The sequence below is a fragment of the Lutra lutra genome, chromosome 3, assembly GCF_902655055.1.
Source record: "Lutra lutra chromosome 3, mLutLut1.2, whole genome shotgun sequence".
Taxonomy (NCBI): Eukaryota; Metazoa; Chordata; class Mammalia; order Carnivora; family Mustelidae; genus Lutra; species Lutra lutra.
Genome location: NC_062280.1, coordinates 190,086,981 through 190,106,333, shown reverse-complemented (window position 1 = coordinate 190,106,333; position 19,353 = coordinate 190,086,981). Strand labels below are relative to the sequence as shown.

General features: G+C 42.7%; 1 pseudogene; it reads left to right on the top strand.

The window, feature by feature from the left end:
- Positions 1-8,657: 8,657 nt before the first annotated feature.
- On the top strand, positions 8,658-10,833 carry LOC125095669 (asparagine synthetase [glutamine-hydrolyzing]-like; annotated as a pseudogene).
- The last annotated feature ends 8,520 nt before the right edge of the window (positions 10,834-19,353 follow it).

Sequence of the window (19,353 nt, the reverse complement as noted above, 5' to 3'; positions counted from 1 at the left end):
AAGATCTAACAGTGCAGGGATTCGCACCTGAAAGCATGGAAAGACATGGCCGTGTGCCACACTCAGTCCTTTACTTGCTCTCTTTAGATGCTTGTGTCTTCCACTCCTTTTTTTTGAGGTGGAAAACCTGAAGCATCTTAATCCAGAAAGTGATCTTGCACTTGCATTTCAGAAAATTGGGGCACCTGGGTGGTTCCATCCGTTAAGCATCCGGCTCTTGATTTCGGCTCAGGTCACAATCTCAGGGTTCTGAGGCTGAGTCCTGCATCAGGCTCTGTGCTGGCCTGAAGCCTGCTTAAGATTCTCTCTCTCCCTCTGCACCCCCCGCCCCCAAAAAAGTATTTTGCACTGTTCTAGAACTAGTGCAAAAGTATCCACATGGATAAATCTCACAAATATGAAAGACAGCATAAATAAACAAATAATAAATTCCTGAAGAATATACCCAGTTTGATACTACTTTTATAACAGCTTTGACATATGTGAAACAATCTCATATTATTGCAGAACACAAACATAAGTAATAAAGGGATGAAACAATGTATGGGAATACTGGTCTGAATTCGCCAGACAGGTTGCCCTTCCTGAGGGAGACTGTGTTTCCTAGAGCTACCATAACAAAATGCCACAGACTGGGTAGCTTAAACAATAAGGATCTATTTTCTCACAGTTCTGGAAACTAGAGGTATCAGATCACGGTACTGGCCAATTCTGTTTCTGGTGAGAGCTTTCCCTGGCTTACAGACAGATGCCTTCTCATCGTGTCTTCACACCCCCTTTCCACCAAGTGTCTGTGTGAGGAGAGTGAAAGAGAGAGCTAGCTCTCTAATATCTCTCCTTCTAAAGTCACTAATCCTGTCAGTTCAGAGTCTGACCCTAATGATCACATTTAACTTCTAATTACTTCCATAGAGGCCCTATCTCCAAATACAGTCACACTGGGGATTAGGGCTTCAGCCAATGGATTTCAGGGGATGGGTATAGAGGACACCTTCAGCCCATAACACTGTTCCATGAAGGGTCACACAGAGCACACTCGTCACCCAGCAATGAAAATGTGTATGTGCCATGCTTCTGCCCAGTGAAGACTATTAGAGTCTCAAGGACCAATGTTTCTATTGAGGACTAGTCATGTAAGCACCCTCCACTTAGCAGGTACCAAAACACCTGATACCCAGAAGGAAAGCCAATGTTCAGCATAAACCACATTGTTTGCATGTTCTGAGAACAGTGGGCCACCCTTATCAGTGGGGAAGAGTGGGAACACTCCCAAAATCCAGCCAAGGGCCAACTTTGCAAGCAGGCCCTTCTAAAGAGAGTCAATTCAGGCTTGCTGTGTTAACTCCCTTCTGCACACTTACCACTGACCCCCTCAGCTCTGTTTCATTGCTCCCACCTCTTGATTAAAGATTGCTAAGACACCCAATTGCTAAGAACTAAGACTGGCATGGTAATTGTCTATAAATTATTGTATCTGGGATTTAATACCATTGTCAATCAAGGCCAAACACAATATACTTTATGACTTAAAAAGATCCTGGAGGCTTGTCAATGTCCTTAAAGTCCATAACATGTTCTCTCCCAAAGTAACCATTCATTATATCCTTCTGAATTAACGATGTGTCATACTTCAAGAGAGGATCCCACCCTCTCCCATCCCAGCAGTGGTGGTGAACACAGTAGACAAGCTCTTCAGTCTTACTACCACAGCAAAGACAGCTTAGTGACCACCTTAATCCAACAGTGGAAGTGGAAACACGTCAAAGCAAAGTCTAGGATGTTTCTAGTGCATATCATACCCTGACTGCAATAAAATCCTGGCAAAAGTTAAGATAGGAAAGAGAATAGATCCAAAGTTTCCTGGAGCACCTCCAAATGCATTGTGTAAAATTGCCCCAACAATGGGATATGAATGTATTTTGGTAATCATATGTTTATCATCAAAATGAAGTTTTCTCTTTTCCAAGAGCCACAATTTTACCAGTGGCATAGAGTTTCCTACCCAAGGAATCTTCACTTCCCCTCTTTCTAGGGGCAGAAACATTCATTTCATTGGAATTTTTATTAAGAAGCTTTGTAGGGGCACCTGGGTGGCTCAGTGGGTTAAGGCCTCTGCCTTCAGCTCAGGTCATGATCCCAGGGTCCTGGGATCGAGCCCCATATCGGGCTCTCTGCTCTGTGGGGAGCCTGCTTCCTCCTCTCTCTCTCTCTGTCTGCCTCTCTGCCTACTTGTGATCTCTGTCTGTCAAATAAATAAATAAAATCTTAAAAAAAAAAAAGAAGCTTTGTAAATCTCAATACTTTACTTCATTGCCCACATCATCCTCAATCCCTAGGTAATACAGAAAAGACACATCGAACTTTCAATTCTAGTTAAATTTTTAGAAACTCTGGAACTTGACCTAAACTGTTGCCTTTTGCCTTAGTGACAATGAATTCAACTCCATCGCCAGCCCACTGACTCTCAACCTATTAACTAATAGTTTGGCATCTTATCTGCCTGGGAATGTTGTCCCCCGTTTTAGACTTTGCCTTATACAAGCTGTTATAGCCAAATATTAAAAATGACTCATGTGGGGCGCCTGGGTGGCTCAGTGGGTTAAAGCCTCTGCCTTCGCCTCGGGTCATGATCCCAGGTTCCTGGGATCGAGCCCCGCATCGGGCTCTCTGCTCAGCAGGGAGCCTGCTTCCTCCTCTCTCTCTGCCTGCCTCTATGCCTACTTGTGATCTCTGTCTGTCAAATAAATAAATAAAATCTTTAAAAAAAATGACTCATGTGATACATTCAGTTTTTGAACTTTTTTAAAATTCTGGTAAATTATAATTAATTTAAAATTTACCATTTTAACCATTTTTAAGTGTACAGTACAGTGTATAAACTATCACCACCATCCATTGCCAGAACTTTTCTCATCTTGCAAAACAGAATGTATGTTCATTGAACACAAACTGTCCCTTTTCCTCTTCCCCCAGACCCTAGCCACCAACACTCTACTGTCCCTATGAATTTGACTATTCTAGATATCTCATGTAAGTGGAATCAATGCACAATTTTATCAACAGACGTGAGTAGCTTTTCTAAAACATCCTATAAAACAAACCTATTCACTATTTAAAACCCAGAGGAGGGGAGCCTGGGTGGCTCAGTTGGTCGGGCATCTGCCTTCGGCTTGGGTCATGATCTGGGCTTCCTGGGATTGAGCCCTGCACATCACATCAGCCTCCCTGCTCAGTGGGGAGCCTGCTTCTCCCTCTCCCTCTGCCCTCCCCACCCTTGCCCATGCTTGCTCACTCTCTTGTGCTCTCTATCTCAAATAAATAAATAAATAAAACCTTTTGAAAAATAAAAATGAAATAAATGAAACTCCGAGATGTCATCTTAAAGACACATGAGAAAAAGGCTGCTCTTGGCCTCAGTGGGAACGATGCCTGGCTGGCACTATACGCAGCTAACTGGCCAGCCGCTGTCCGCAATGCTGACCCTTGTTTCCCTGCTGGTTAATGAAGGAGAAAGCAGCCCTTCTTGAGTCAGAAGGACTGTTCCTGCTACAGACCTTAACCTGAGGATTCTGAAGAGTCCTCCGGAAGCAGAAAACTGCAGGAAGACAACTTCTGCTCAAGACTATCAGAATAGGGGCGCCTGGGTGACTCAGTGGGTTAAAGCCTCTGCCTTCAGCTCTGGTCATGATCCCAGGGTCCTGGGATCGAGCCCCGCATCGGGCTCTCTGCTTGGCGGGAAGCCTGCTTCCTCCTCTCTCCCCTGCCTGCCTCTCTGACTACTTGTGATCTCTATCAAATTAAAAAAAAAAAAAAGACTATCAGAATAAACTAATGACTGCATGAAGGCAACAGCCCAAGACCCAGGGAACATGGGAAGTCAGGGGACTAGCGCTACACATTGTCGCACTTCAATTTGTATGTGTATTTTCATAATTTTCCTAGTCATTCTCCTTTACCTCCTTTGGTTTAAGGTTCTGGATTGTTGACAGCTTGTTACCTCTTAACTATGGTACCTGCAAGCTGCCGGAGCCAGACAGAATCAGGAGATACCCATGGACAGAAATAGGAGAACCCGTTGTTGAGTTGTCAGGAGTCTTGCTGGTTAAATTCTCCACAGCTTGAAACCAACCTGTGAAAACATTTACACAGTGGAAAAACAGAAAACTATAAATTGGGGCCTCTCCCACTCCCACTCTCCCAGAGAATCTGCTGTTAAGCATTTACCTGCACACCACTGCCTAGAAGGTCCCCATCCTTAATATTGCCCTTTGGGTCCTTACTCACTCCCAAACCTATGTCCAGCTGACTATGGTTTGCTTATGATATGGCTAACACAGCATTAATCTACTGACTTTGTGTTCACTTTCCTTTGGGGACCACCCAGCTTCAATTGGTACGAGTTCCTAGGTATCTGTTAGTTCCCTGGGTAACTGCTCTCAACCACTAACTTTTTAGATGGCAAACACCTCGTAGGCCAGACAACCAGAATTCTGAAACTCCTTATCACATTGTATGAAAAGGGAGATTCCTATCTCCACTTGTAAATCTTTCATGAGTGCTAGACTTTGTAAGGAAATTTTACAGTCACAGAGCTTTATTGGTATGGTATATGCAGGGTATATACAGAGGTCCTCTCGCCTTCGCACACCTTACAAGACACACGCCACGAAGGCTCAGCCTGGAGCTCTCTCACTTTAGATCTAGCTCGTGATTTCTCCACCTTAAATTCAGTCACTGGACTAATCTTGATGAGGGACACCATCACTCCAAGTGCCACAAGATATCTTTTCCCATGAAAATTGTGAACTGGGCTGAAAACGAGCTGACAGTTCCTTTTGAAATTTGTGTGGCTCCAAAGCAAGATGTTTCTTATTAGAGAGAGACCGAAAGGCACAGAACATTTCTCAGTCTTGTGTGGGAGGGGCAGGTATTGCTGCTTTTCAGTACAAGCCTGAACAACTCAGCACAGGCCTGTGTGTTTCTTTCCTCCCACCAGAAGCCCGAAACTTCCCACACATGTGGAATGATCCAAACTGCTCATTCGTGGCACAAGTTGTCCTCACTCTGAGCACTTGTATTCTTTCTTTTTTCTTTTTAAGATTTTATTTATTTATTCATTTGAGAGAGTGCATGCAAGCAGGGGAGCTGCAAACAGAGGAAGAGGGAGAGGCAGGCAGACACTTAACTAATCAAGTCACCCAGCCACCTATAAATTCTATCATAGTAAAGCCTCTACCTTTATGATTCACCATTGTATCTCCTATGCCTGACTCATAGGACTATATATAATGACTACATATAATGACTATATATAATGAGTTTATATTGATAATTCCAACTCAAAGTTAGAAAAGTTTTCTTTTCTAAGATATTATTTTTAAGTAATCTCCACACCCAACGTGGGGCTTGAACTCACAATCCCAAGATCAAGAGTCACATGCTCTACCCACTGAGCTACGCAGGAACCCATATAGTGCTTTTTTTCCCTGTTATCTTCTTAACTTGGAAATCTTGGTTCCTAATAACATTAATATCTCCTTGTTTTATTTTGTAATATGCAAAAGCACAAGAACAACAATATTACTAACAATAACCTACAGAATGCAATTCAAAATACCTTTCTTTGTACTTTTATTTGTCCTTAGACTTTATATGGGGAAAATGTTACAGTGTTCTATGTTCCAAAGTAACTTTGATTATTTTCTCAGGGTGCCTGGCTGGCTCAGTCATTTGAGATGTGACTCTTGATCTTGAGGTTGTAAGTTTGAGCCCCACATTGGGTGCAGAGATGACTTAAAAATAAAATCTAAAAAATAATAATATTTTCTCAGTGTGACTGGGTTTGTTTTGTTGGTTTTTTTTTTTTAAAGACTGTATTATTTATTTGACAGAGAGAGATCACAAGTAGGCAAAGAGGCAGGCAGAGAGAGAGGGAGAAGCAGGCTCCCCACTGAGCAGAGAGCCCAATGTGGGGCTCAATCCCAAGACCCTGAGATCATGACCTGAGCTGAAGGCAGAGGGTTAACCAGCTGAGCTGAGCCACCCAGGCGCTCCACGATTGGGTTTTATATTCAGGTCCAGTCATTTGTTTCTGTTTGTGTTCAATTTTAGGATTTTTTTTCTTATTTCACTTAATTTTATTTTTTGAATATTTAAATCATTTACATGGTTTGAAAGTCAAAACTACATAAAAAGGATACCCAGAGAATTAAATTCTTGCTCCCACCTTTATTCCTTATACCCTCTACAAATCCTCATAAGGAATCATTTCCATTTTCAAAAATGTCTTGTTTATTCTTCCTTTTTTCATAAAAATAAGTATATATACATATGTACAAGTATATACAAATATGTTTATGTGTGGATATGCCCTAGTTTATTCAGTCTTCTAGTGATGGATACTTGGATTTGTTTTCAAACTTTTCTCATTACAAATAATCTCCCCATGCAGAGTATGTGCAAATCATATTTTGCATTTGTGAAGGTCTATCTTCAGCTAGGTTCCTAGAAAGATCACTGAATCACAGGATAAATACATATATAATAATTTTGTTAAATATTGCCCAATTTTCCCTCCAGGGAGGTTTTGCTACTTGCAATCCTGCTAGCAATGTTTAAGAATATCTGTTGATGATATACGTGCATATTTTGCTTATTTATTTTTCCATATGAATCTTATGATTCAATGCCAGGAAAAATTTTGCTGGCATCTTTTTGGGGAATTACCTTAAGTTAGCATATTAACTTAGAGAGACTTGAAATAGTTATGATGTTAATTGGTCCTATCGAAGACAAGGAATGTGTTTCTATTTTTGATTAATCCAACTTTTGTGATTTTTCACGACTATTTCCAAATCTTCCTCATGTTTGACCCATCATCTCAAAACAATGTTGCCCATCATCTACGTAACTAGGTCTACAGAGGATGACCAGCCATGGTAGCTGTCTTGGAGGAGGGATAAGGAAGTAGGCTGACAGATGTAACCAGAAGAGCCAAGTATCTTCTATGTTCTACTTTCCCTGAGTTTTGTTCTGTTGGCTCCACTGAGGGTTTTACCCATATGTATGCTGTATATATGTATAGCTATGTATATATAGCTGTATATATGTATAGCTATGCTGCTATATAGTAGTCATTGAAATGCTGACTTTGGTCCACCTGGGTGGCTCAGTGGGTTAAGCCTCTGCCTTCGGCTTAGGTCATGATCTCAGGGTCCTGGGATTGAGCCCCGAGTCGGGCTCTCTGCTCAGCGGGCAGCCTTCTTCCTCCCCACCTCTCTGCCTACTTGTGATCTCTCTCTCTCTGTCAAATAAATAAATAAAATCTAAAAAAAAAGAAAAGAAAAGAAACACTATCTTTAGTAAGCTTTACTGGACAATGTGGCTGAACATGATATGGGATTGAAAACAGACTAGAGACTAAATATAGGAATTTAGTGTGTAATGGGGCTTTGGAATTAAGTTATTCTATTTTTTACTCACATCAGAGACTTGTAATGGGACACCTCACCTGGCCAATGAGTTGATTCCAGAAGGAGTCAGAGGAGAAATAACAAGTATCAGGAAAGTGGTTTCGCAAAGGTGAAAGAAGGACTTTCGTGGTACTCTGCTGGTTTGCCTTTGCTGTGCGAGGCCACTGTACTCCGGGTTAACGCAAGGCTTGCTCTCAAACCTAGTGGAGTGAGCCCCTGGGTAGCTCAGGCACTAAGCGTCTGCCTTCGGCTCAGGTCATGATCCCAGGGTCCTGGCATCGAGCCCCGCATCCAGCAACCTGCTCCCCGGGAAGCTTGCTTCTCCCTCTCCCATTCTCCTTGCCTGTGGTCCCTCTCTGCTGTCTTTCTCTCTGTCAAATAAATACATAAAATCTTAAAAAAAAAAAAAACCCTAATGGAGTAACAGAGAGTATATAAACTAAGGAGGTAAAGGAGGAGAGGGAAAAGCTTGTTTCTTTTTTCAAACCCTTCCGGCTCCTCTCCAGCTCAGAGAACAAAGAGATTATGCAGGAGCAGCAGCAATCTTGTGTTAATAATGCTTGGTCATCTCTCTGACAACACTGCCATCTAAGCCTCTTCTGGGACCCTTGAGTTACCCACAGATTAGCAAAATAAAAGGCCTCCTGTTCCAAAAGATTTCCCACTTTGAGTCTTTCCTAGTCCCCTTAGTCTTAAAATGGACCAGAACACCCATACAGTAGGGTACTAGGCTGCTCCACTATGGAGTCACAAAAGTCTCTACCTACAACAGTGAAGGAATTGCCAGGATACACTGTTGACAGAAAGAAATCAAGACAGGGTTGTCTGGCTGGCTCAGCTGGTAGAGCCTGCAACCCATGATCCTGAAGTTGTGAGTTCAAGCCCCACATTAGGTGTGGAGCCTTCTTCAGAAAAAAAAAAAGAAAGAAAGAAAGAAAGAAGACATCAAGGGGAGAAAAGTATGTATGTAAGCTACCATGTATCTAAGAAAGGCAGGCTACAGAGACAGGTACACAGGTGATGCTTATATTAAAAACAAAAACAGATAATCCATAGCCCTTGCCTCTACCCCTGCTGACTGTCCCACCTGCTTCCGCCCAGAGAGCCAGCGGCTCTGCTGGGCCAGGTGTGGCATCTGCACCCTTTAGGGCAGTGAAGATCATCTCTGACTACCGTCTGAGTGCTATGAAGATCGAACACAGAGGTCCAGACTCACTTCAGCTTCAGAAAGTCGACAGATGCACGGACTGCTGCTTTGGATTTCACTGGTAGTCAGGGGTTGACCAGCTATCTGGTATGCAGCCAATCTGAGGAAAGAAACCTCCTTACTTATGGTTCTGTTATAAGGTGAAATCTTCAAGCACAAGGAGATGAAACACACCTCCTTTTCAATTACCCTTTCTCTTTTTTAATTTATTTTGACTTGAATCACTAGACCAAAATTATCTTTTTTTTTTTTTTTTTTTTTTTGACAGAGAGAGACATGTGAGAGTGGGAACACAAGCGGGGGGAGTGGGAGAGGGAAAAGCAGGCTTCCCACTGAGCAGGGAGCCTGATGTGGGGCTTGATCCCAGGACCCTGGGATCATGACCTGAGCCAAAAGCAGACACTTAATGACTAAGCCACACAAGCGCCCTTCACTAGACCAAAATTAATGGTGAGATCATCCTTCATTGTTGTGACAATGGGGCAGATAATTTGTATATTGGATGGGGTGCTTGCATTTATTTTATAGGATATCACCAATAAGAAAGTGTTCCTGGACACAGATGCCTGTGGAGCCAGACCTTCGTTTAAAGCCATGATAGAAGGTGGATTTGGGGCTGTGTGTTTAGAAGCTAAAGGGCTTGTTAACCTGAAGCACATCACAAATCCGTTATCAAAATGGAGCCTCCCCGCCCCCGCCCAAAAAAGTGGAGCCTTTTCTTCTGGAACACTATCAAATTTTGGGATTTAAAGTCAAGTGACAAAGTTGCATCCATGGAAATGGTTAAGTATCATCACTGTAGAGACGAACGCCTGCATGCCCTCTCTAACTGTGGAGAACGTACTCCTGGGTCTTGACGTGGAAACTGTGGAGAGGTGAGAACTGGAGACAGCAGTACAGACAACTCTTTCAAGGACTTTTGCCATGAAGGAGAGGGAGAGACGGAAGATGAGAGCCGGTGCAGGGGGTGTGGATGTGCAAATGCTACCAACCACCCAGCGGAGAAGACAAACCGATGATGCAAGAGACGAGGGTGGGGGTGGGGGCCGATCCTTAATACGGGAAGCTCAAGGGACGCCTGGGTGGCTCAGTTGGTTAAGCAGCTGCCTTCGGCTCAGGTCATGATCCCAGCGTCCTGGGATCGAGTCCCACATCGGGCTCCTTGCTCAGCAGGGAGCCTGCTTCTCCCTCTGCCTCTGCCTGCCACTCTGTCTGCCTGTGCTCGCTCTCTCTCCCTCTCTCTCTCTGACAAATAAATAAATAAAATCTTTAAAAAAAAAAATACGGGAAGCTCAAGGCAAATGTGTTGTGATTCCTTGGTGGTAAAGTAATTAACGTTTGCCTGCAGAAGCAGATTCACTCATGCTCTCTTTTCCTCTTCCTATACATGCCTACCTTTGGGTCCTTATGCATGTACATGTACATCTCCATGTGACAGAAACATTACCTGACAGGCAGAAGAACTGGATGTCTTTGATCCGGGGGCACTGATTCTGGCTTGGCTGCTGTCGCCCTGTTGAAGCAGCTAAAAGAGGCTCCGGTAGACTATGCTCTCCAGACACTTGCAGTTGGCTTGGAAGACGGTCCCCATTTACTGGCTGCTGGAAAGGCAGCAGATCACATTGGGAGTGATATCATAAAGTCCTCTGGACTCTGAGGAAGGCATTCAGATACTAAATGAAGTCACATTTTCCTTGGAAACTTAGAACCGTGCAACAGTTCACACTTCAGGAGATATGTATTTGATTTCCAAGTACATCTGGAAGAACCCAGATAGCGTGGTGATCTTCTCTGGAGAAGGTTCAGATGTACTTCTACAGAGTTACTTATATTTCCACAAAGACAACTTCTTAAAAAGCCAATGAGAGTGAGAAACTTCTGAGGGAACTCTGTTTGTTTGATGTTGTTCTCCACACAGATCACACTGCTGTTACCCATGGACTTGAACTGAGAGTCCCATTCCTGGATCATTGTTTTCTTCCTATTACTTGTCTCTGCTACCAGCAATGAAAATTCCAAAGAATGGGATAGAAAACCATGTCCCGAGAGAGAATATTCGAAGACTCTAAACCAATCCTTAAAGAGATTCTCCAGTGACCAACAGAAGCCTTCAGTCATGGGATAACCTCAGTTAATAATTTCTGTTTTAAGATTTTACAGGAGTCTTTTTTTTTTTTTTAAAGATTTTATTTATTTATTTGACAGAGAGAGATCACAAGCAGATGGAGAGGCAGGCAGAGAAAGAGAGAGAGGGAAGCAGGCTCCCTGCTGAGCAGAGAGCCCGATGCGGGCCTCGATCCCAGGACCCTGAGATCATGACCTGAGCCGAAGGCAGCGGCTTAACCCACTGAGCCACCCAGGCGCCCTACAGGAGTCTTTTATAGGACTGGCCAGCTCAGTCGATGGAGCCTATAATGACTTTTGATCTCAGGGCTGTGAGTTTGAGCCCCATAATGGGTTTATTTTACTTAAAAGTAAAATCTTTAAAAAAATATTTCACAGGAATATCTGGACAGCAGGTTGGTGATGTTATGATGCTGAGGGCAAGGCACAAATTTCCCTCAGTACTCCTCAAACATACAAAGGCCATTACTACTGCTAATCCTGGAATGCCACTACCCAAGTCAGACTAACCAGCTCACCAGGTACTAGATGCCCAAGCAGACCCATGCTGCCAACCCTTCTGCCTGCATTCTGACCCAGTTACAAGCTGAGACACTCTCTAAAGCACAGATGGAAGGTAAATGTTCCTACTCGTGAAGGGCAGTGGGACTAGAGGCAGGTGGGGCCACCCACATATAGGTGGCCCCACATATGGGCCACACACCCATATGTACTCGAGCATGGAAAAAAAATTTCAACTCTAAAACACAAAGGGAAAATAAGTCATAAAATTAAAAAGAAATTGTTGCCAGTGGGGTGGGAGGAGGAACAGGATAGAGGAGACAGATGAAAGCCAGACATGTTTTAAACACCTGACTTTGAAACCATGTAAGTATTTTACATAGATCTAAAACAAGATTCAATTTTAGCAACCTCCAAGTATAAAGGAAAACGAAGCAAATGAAATCACTAAGAATCCTTAATGACTTCCTACCCCCTGAATGTGATGCCTTGAGGGTATGTTCAACTTAACCTGTCCGCATTTTACATTATTGATCACTGACTCATTATTAAAACTTTCTTCCTCCTTGGCTTTTCTGAGACTACTCTTTTTTTGGTTTACCTTATAATTCTCTGATTTCACTTCTTGGTATCCTTCACCAGGTCCTCTTCTTCTACCTGTGATTTCAAGATAAATAGTTTCCATTCTTTTTTTTTCTTTTTTAAGATTTTATTAAGTAATCTCTATACCCAACATGGGGCTCAAACTCACAACCCCGAGATCAAGAGTCACGTGCTCCATCAACTGAGCCAGCCAGGTGACTCCCCTCCTCTTCTTAAGTAGGCTTCCTGCCCAATGTGGGGCTTGAACTCACAATCCTGAGATCAAGATCACATGCTCTTGGGGCACTGGGGTGGCTCAGTCTTTGGGCCCGTGATTCTTGGTTTCAGCTGAGGTCATATTCTTGGGGTCATGAGATCCAACCCTGCATCAAGCCCCCAGTCGGGCTCCATGCTCAGCATGGTCGGGTGGTCCCTTCTCTCTGCTCCTCCCCCACTTGCACTCACTCTCTCTCTCTCAAATAAATAAATGAAATCTTTAAAACACATGCTCTAGGTAGTTCTCTTTTTTTTTCCTCTCTCTCTCTCTCTTTTTTTTTTTAAGTAATCTCTACAACCAACGTGGGGCTCGAATTCACAACCCTGAGATCAAGAGTCACGCACTCCACTGACTGAGCCAGCCAGGCACCCCTAGGAAATTCCCTTCTTAACTTACTCTTTTTAATCTCCTGATCACTCCGAGTAGTAAAACCATATACTCCCCTGACTTCTGGCCTATCTGACTTTTGGCCTATCTACTGAATTACTGTCATTCAAAACTTACCTCAGGTGTTATCTACCCTGTAAAACCTTATCTAGATTTCTCTCAGCAGAATTAATCATTACTTCCTCTTCACTCTGATAACTTCTCTCTTCTGACATTTATTACCTAGTCACGTATATTACCAAAATGCCAAAACAGAAATGGATAGAAAAAAATAAAACACAAGAGGCCGCAAGATCTACATAATATCAACATTTGTGAGTGAGGAAGCAGATAGAAGCAAGACAAACAGGAGGAAATGCAAATGGTAAAAATCAGAAATAGGACAGAATAAAGGCTCACACTGAGATAACACCATAGGGAATAGAAGCCACTGGACCAGTACAGGGACACGAGGAGAAAGGCAAAAGAAGGCCCAGACAAAAAGTGAAACCAGTCTTTCCCGGATCTGCACCTTCAGGGACTTCAAGAGGCCACACTGTGCCCTGGAAACAGCACCCCCCCCCAGCCCCCACTCACCAATCCCACACCACACACTGGTTGTGGGGGGAGGGGCTGAGCAAGGGGCTACAGTGTTGCTCTGGAAGACCTTGAAGACCCCATTTCCAAGGCTCTGCCCCTAAAGGGGATCCCCTCAGGCCTGTGGGCTCCACTTGTGCTGGCGGGAGACCTGGTTCCTGCCCACCAGCGCTAGTCTGAGACAGAACTGGTTACCCCTGGCCAGCCCTCACAGGCTCTTTTCAAGCTGCCTTGGCCTTCTGTGCTCCTTAGGCCCTCCTCTCTCTTCCAGCTTTGGGGGAAGTTTGTGGGGTACCAGTCCCTGGGTCTTCTTTCTTCCTCCCCCAAAGGCCAGCCTAGCAGGCCCTTTCCTGTTAACCCTGGAAGGCAGAGTTCATAAAGCAGTAAGGAATCCGGGTCTTATTCACAGGGGCTTGTCTAATTTACCTTCTTCCATTGCCTCTCCTAGGTAGTCCAGGAACACTGCCAGTTCCTGTCACCCCAGGAGCTTACTCTGGGCCCTCTCTTCCCTTTCTGCCTCTTCCAACTCCCGCTGAATGTGAAAGCCCTCCTTCTGGCAGGGCAGTGTCCAAAGTGCCTTCAGAGTGGGCATTCCAGGGCGCCTAGGTGGCTCAGTTGGTTATGCATCTGCCATGGGCTCCAGTCACCATCCCAGGGTCCTGGAATCAGGCTCCCTGCTCAGCAGGAAACCTGCTTCTCCCTCTCCGACTCCCGCTGCTTGTGTTCCCTCTCTCACTGTCTCTCTCTGTCAAATAAATAAATAAATAAAATCTTGAAAGAAATAAAATAACATTGGGAAGGTATGTGCTATGGTGAGTGCTGTGAAGTGTGTAACCCTGACGATTCGCAGACCTGTACCCCTGGGGCTAATAATACATTATATGTTAATAAAAAAATAAAAAATTAAAAAAAAAAAGAAATAACTAAAACATGCCCACAAAACAGCCGAAAAATCATAGCTGAAAATGCTTAATAATTCAAAATGAGCTAAGACAAATTAATGAAACAATAGAAATTTTGAAGAAACAGGTAGAAATTAGAAAAAGTAAAAAATGAGATGACAGAATTCAGACTTAACCGACTGAGCCACCCAGGTGCTCCTGAAGATGATATCTGAGTTGCACAAAAGCAAATACCCCCCAAAAAAGCCTTATCAGAAAAAGAGGATAGGAGCCCCTGGGTGGCTCAGTCAGTTAGGTGTCCAAGTCTTGGTTGGCTCAGGTCATGATCTCAAGCCCTATATTGGACTCTGGGTTGGGGAGGGGCCTGCTTGAGATTCTCTCTCTCTCTCCCCCTCCGCCCCTTCCCTGCTTCTCCTGTCTTGCACGCTCTCTCTCTCCAAAAAAAAAAAAAAGAAAGAAAGAAAGAAAAGAAAAAGAAAAAAGAAAAAAAAGTGAGGAGAGTAGTTACCCCTGGAGGAACAATAACTGAGAGGGAACCCAGGGGGCTTCTGCTGTTCCTGAAATATACCCTTTTTAATTTGGGCACTGATGACATAGATGTGTTTACTTTGTTAAAATCAGACTGTACACTAATTTTTTTAGAGTCCTTCTTCATATGAATGCTGTACTCCTTAAAAGACACTTTCATTCACAAAATTCAAATATGAAAATAAATGACAATTACTTGTATATTCTAAGAAAGCTCCTTTGCACACCCAATTTCAGTGGATACTTAGGAAGACAGCTTTTCTACTAATGATTTACTCAACTTTCTGTTAATAAAAAGGGTACGCATAACCAAAAACCAGATGCTGAAAGAAAGTACTTTTGGCCTCCTGAATGAATCTCACCAAAGTGTCTGACAAGTAGCCAAACATTGCTAGCTATACATAATATTTACATACAGATGCCACTCCACCCTGAAACACCTCAATCAGTGCTAATACACAAAGCCCACTCTTGTGTATCAATAGCGTCGCAGCCGTCTAACTCATATACGTATTCATATTCAACAACATATGTAACTTAGTTCTTCAAGGTGTTGAGAAACATTGCCAAGGACCATGCTCTGCCTTGTCCTATTACAAGACAAGACACACTCTCTTGCCAATACAATATAACAGCTAAGCAAAATTAAAATGTTTTTAAGTTTTTAAAAAGCTAGACAAGGGGCACCTGGGTGGCTCAGTCGTCAGGCGGCTGCCTTCAGCTCAGGTCACGATCCCAGGGTCCTGGGATCGAGTCCCGCATCGAGTCCCAGCGGGAAGCCTGCTTCTCCCTCTCCCCCTCCCCCTGCTTGTGCTCCCTCTCTTGCTATGTCTCTTTCTGTCAAATAAATAAATAAAATCTTAAAAAAAAAAAAAAAAAAACAACCTATACAAGCTCTACCAACCTGGATCACATTGCAATTGGATACAGTTCTTTCTTTAATATAGAAATAAAATTGGAGCTCCTAGGTGGCTTAGTCAGTGGGGCGTCCCAACTCTTGGTTTCTGTTCTGGTGGTGATCTCATGGGTTGTGGGATAAAGCCCTAAGAGGAACCCCACACTCAGATAGGAATCTGTTTGAGAATTCTCTCCCTCTACTCCTCCCCCCACTCACAATCTGGTGTTCTCTCTCTCTCTCTGAAAAAGATGAATACACCTTAAAAAAAAGAAAGAAAGAAAATCTATTACACAACCTTCCTTTACTCATTAATTCCTATATATTACCTTGCCCAAGTCACACAACCAATGATGGGTAAAATTAAAACTCTTAACCATTCAAATTATAGGTCTCAGTGATAAAGCTTCAGGGAAGCAGTGAGCTGAGACACTTCCCTCCCATACCTCGGGCCCACCCCCTTTACCACCAAACATTAGTCTGCTAGCATTTCAGCCAGTGCTCCCCTTCGAATAAACAAATGCATGGATATTTTCCTTTATAACTCAGGCTCCCTTAAGAGATTAAAAGGAGTTCCTTATCCATAGTAAGTTTTGACATTATGAGAATGAAGAATCAAAGAGAAGATTGTACCTTCCTTATCTGCTTGCTGATGCCTATGAAATACTTTTCATTCTATGATTAGAAATGAAGAGTGGTCCCTGAGTGGCTTAGTGGGTTAAGCCTCTGCCTTCGGCTCGGGTCATGGTCTCAGGGTCCTGGGATCAAGCCCCACATCGGGCTCTCTGCTCAGCGGGGAGCCTGCTTCCCCCCTCACTGCCTGCCTCTCTGCCTACTTGTGATCTCTGTCAAATAAATAAATCTTTTTTAAAAATTATCAAAAAACAAGTAAAGAAACCCAGACAATAGGTGAGTTTGATTCTGGAATGTAATCAAACAAGGACAAAACATCTATGATTTATATCCAAGAGAAGAAGGGATAAAGAATTTCACCAAAGAGGAAGAATCTATATATTTTTATTTTAATTCCAATATAGTTAACATACACTGTTATATTAGTTCCAGGTGCATAATAACAGTGATTCAGGGCGCCTGGGTGGCTCAGTGGGTTAAGCTGCTGCCTTCGGCTCAGGTCATGATCTCAGGGTCTTGGGATCGAGGCCCGCATCGGGCTCTCTGCTCGGCAGGGAGTCTGCTTCCCCCTCTCTGCCTGCCACTCTGCCTACTTGTGATCTCTCTCTCTCTCTGTATCAAATAAATAAATAAAATTTAAAAAAAAAACAACAGTGATTCAACAACTCCATACATTACTCAGTGCTCATCATAGTAAGTGTACTCTTGATTTGTTAAAAAAAAAAAAAGTCTGTTTTTTGGATTTTCTCTTTTTTTCCCTTTGTTTGCCTGTTTTGCATCTTAAATTCAACATATGACATCATATGCTAGTCGCTTTTCTCTGACTGACTTATTTCACTTAGCAATATACTCTCTAGCTTCATCCATGGCAAGATTTGTTTGTCATGGCTGAATAATATTCCATTGTGTATATGTGTATATACACATACAACATCTTCTTTGTCCATCTATCAATGGATACTTGGTCCGCTTCCATAATTTGGCTATTGTAAATAATGCTACAGTAAACACAGGGTTGCATATATCCTTTTGAATTAGTTTCCTTATATTCTTTGAGTAAATATCCAGTAGTGTGATTACTAGATCAAAGGGTAGTTCTATTTTTAATTTATTGAGGAAACTCCATTCTGTTTTCCATAGTGGCTGCACCAGTTTGCATTCCCAGTAGTATACAAAAGTTCCTTTTTCTTATTTATTTATTTTTTCAAAAGATTTTATTTATTTGACAAAGATCACAAGTGGGCAGAAAGGCAGGCTGAGAGAGGGGGGAAAGCAGGCTCCCTGCTGAGCAGAGAGCCCGATGTGGGGCTCGATCCCAGGACCACGAGATCATGACCCGAGCAGAAAGCAGAGAAGCCTAACCCATTGAGCCACCCAGGCGCCCCAAAAGTTCCTTTTACTCCACATTCTCTCTAACACCCGCTGTTTAAAAATCTATATATTTTTTAAATGCCAACTGGAAGCTCTATAACAGAAAGTGATTATATCTGAATTTAAAAATCCAATTGATGTGTTCGAAACCAAATTAAATACAGCAGAACAGATAAACAGTAAATCGAAGAACAGGTCAGTGCATTAAACTGAAGCACAGAGTAAAAAAGACACAAAAAGAAAACACAAAAAGAGTATAAGAGACTTACAGAACGTGACAGAAAGGTCTAACCATGTAATGGAAGTTGAAGAAACAGAGGAAAGGGGCGCCTGGGTGGCTCAGTGGGTTAAGCCTCTGCCTTCGGCTCGGGTCATGGTCTCAGGGCTCTGGGATCAAGCCCCATGTCTGGCTCCCTGCTCGGCAAGGAGGCTGCTTCCCCTACTCTCTCTGCCTGCCTCTCTGCCTACTTGTGATCTCTCTCTCTGTCAAATAAATAAATAAGATCTTTAAAAAAAAAAAAAGAATTAAAAAAAAAAAGAAAGAGAGGAAAGAAAGAATGAAAAGAAGGAATCTATGGAGAAACAGTAGACAAAAATTCCCCCAAACTGATGAAAGCTCTTAAACCACACATTCAATATGCTCTACAAGTCCCAGATGGGACAGAGAAAACACAGCTAGGCATAAGACAGTCAAACTGAAGGAAACCAAATATAAAGGGGAAAATGCTGGGGCGCCTGGTAGCTCAGTCTGTTAAGATTCCAACTTTTAGGGGCGCCTGGGTGGCTCAGTGGGTTAAGCCGCTGCCTTCAGCTCAGGTCATGATCCCAGGTCCTGGGTTCGAGCCCCACATCGGGCTTTCTGCTCAGCAGGGAGCCTGCTTCCTCCTCTCTCTCTGCCTGCCTCTCTGCTTACTTGTGATTTCTCTCTGTCAAATAAATAAATAAAAAAATCTTTAAAAAAAAAAAAAAGATTTGAAAAAAAAAAAAAAGATTCCAACTTTTAGTTTCAGCATGGGTCTTGATCTCAGGGTCGTGGGATTGAGCCCCACCTTGGGCTCCACGCTCACCACAAAGTTGGTTTGACATTCTCTCTCTCTCCGCCTTGTCCCTCCCCTTCCACTCAAATAAATAAATACATAAATAATATCTTTTTTAAAAAGGGGAAGAATCGGGGTACCTGGGTGGCTTACTCCTTGAGCGTCTGCCTTCAGCTCAGGTCATGATTCCAGGGTCCTGGGATTGGGCCCTGCATCAGGCTCCCTACTCAGTAGGGAGCCTGCTTCTCCTTCTCTCACTCCCCTGCTTGTATCCCCTTTCTCACTGTCTCTCTCTGTGTGTCAAATAAATAAATAAAATCTTTAAAAAAAATAAAAAGGGGAAGAATCTTAAAAACAGAAAGATTAAAAAGGGAGGACACCAAGAAGTTTGAAAGTTAACTTTTCAAAAGAAATTATGGAAGTCAGAAGATAATGAAATAACATTTTTTAAGTGCTGTAAGAAAAAACAGAATTCTGTATCAGCAAAAACAAAGACAATATAAAGATATTTTCAACTCAAATGGACTAAAGACCTAAATGCAAGATCCAAAACTATAAAACTCTTAAGGAAAAGAATATGGAAAATGACTCATAACACTGGATTTGGCAATGATTTCTTAGATATGACACAAAGGACACAACAGCAAAAGCAAAACTAGACAAACGGGACTAAGTCAAACTTAAAAACTTCTGTACATCAAATGATACAATCAATAGAGTGAAAGGCGGCCTATTGTCTAATATGGGAGGAAGTATTCGCTAATTATATATTGATAAGGGGTTAATATCCAGAATATATAAAGAATTCCTATAACTCAACAACAAAAAATAACCCAATTCAAAAATGGGCAAAGAACTTGA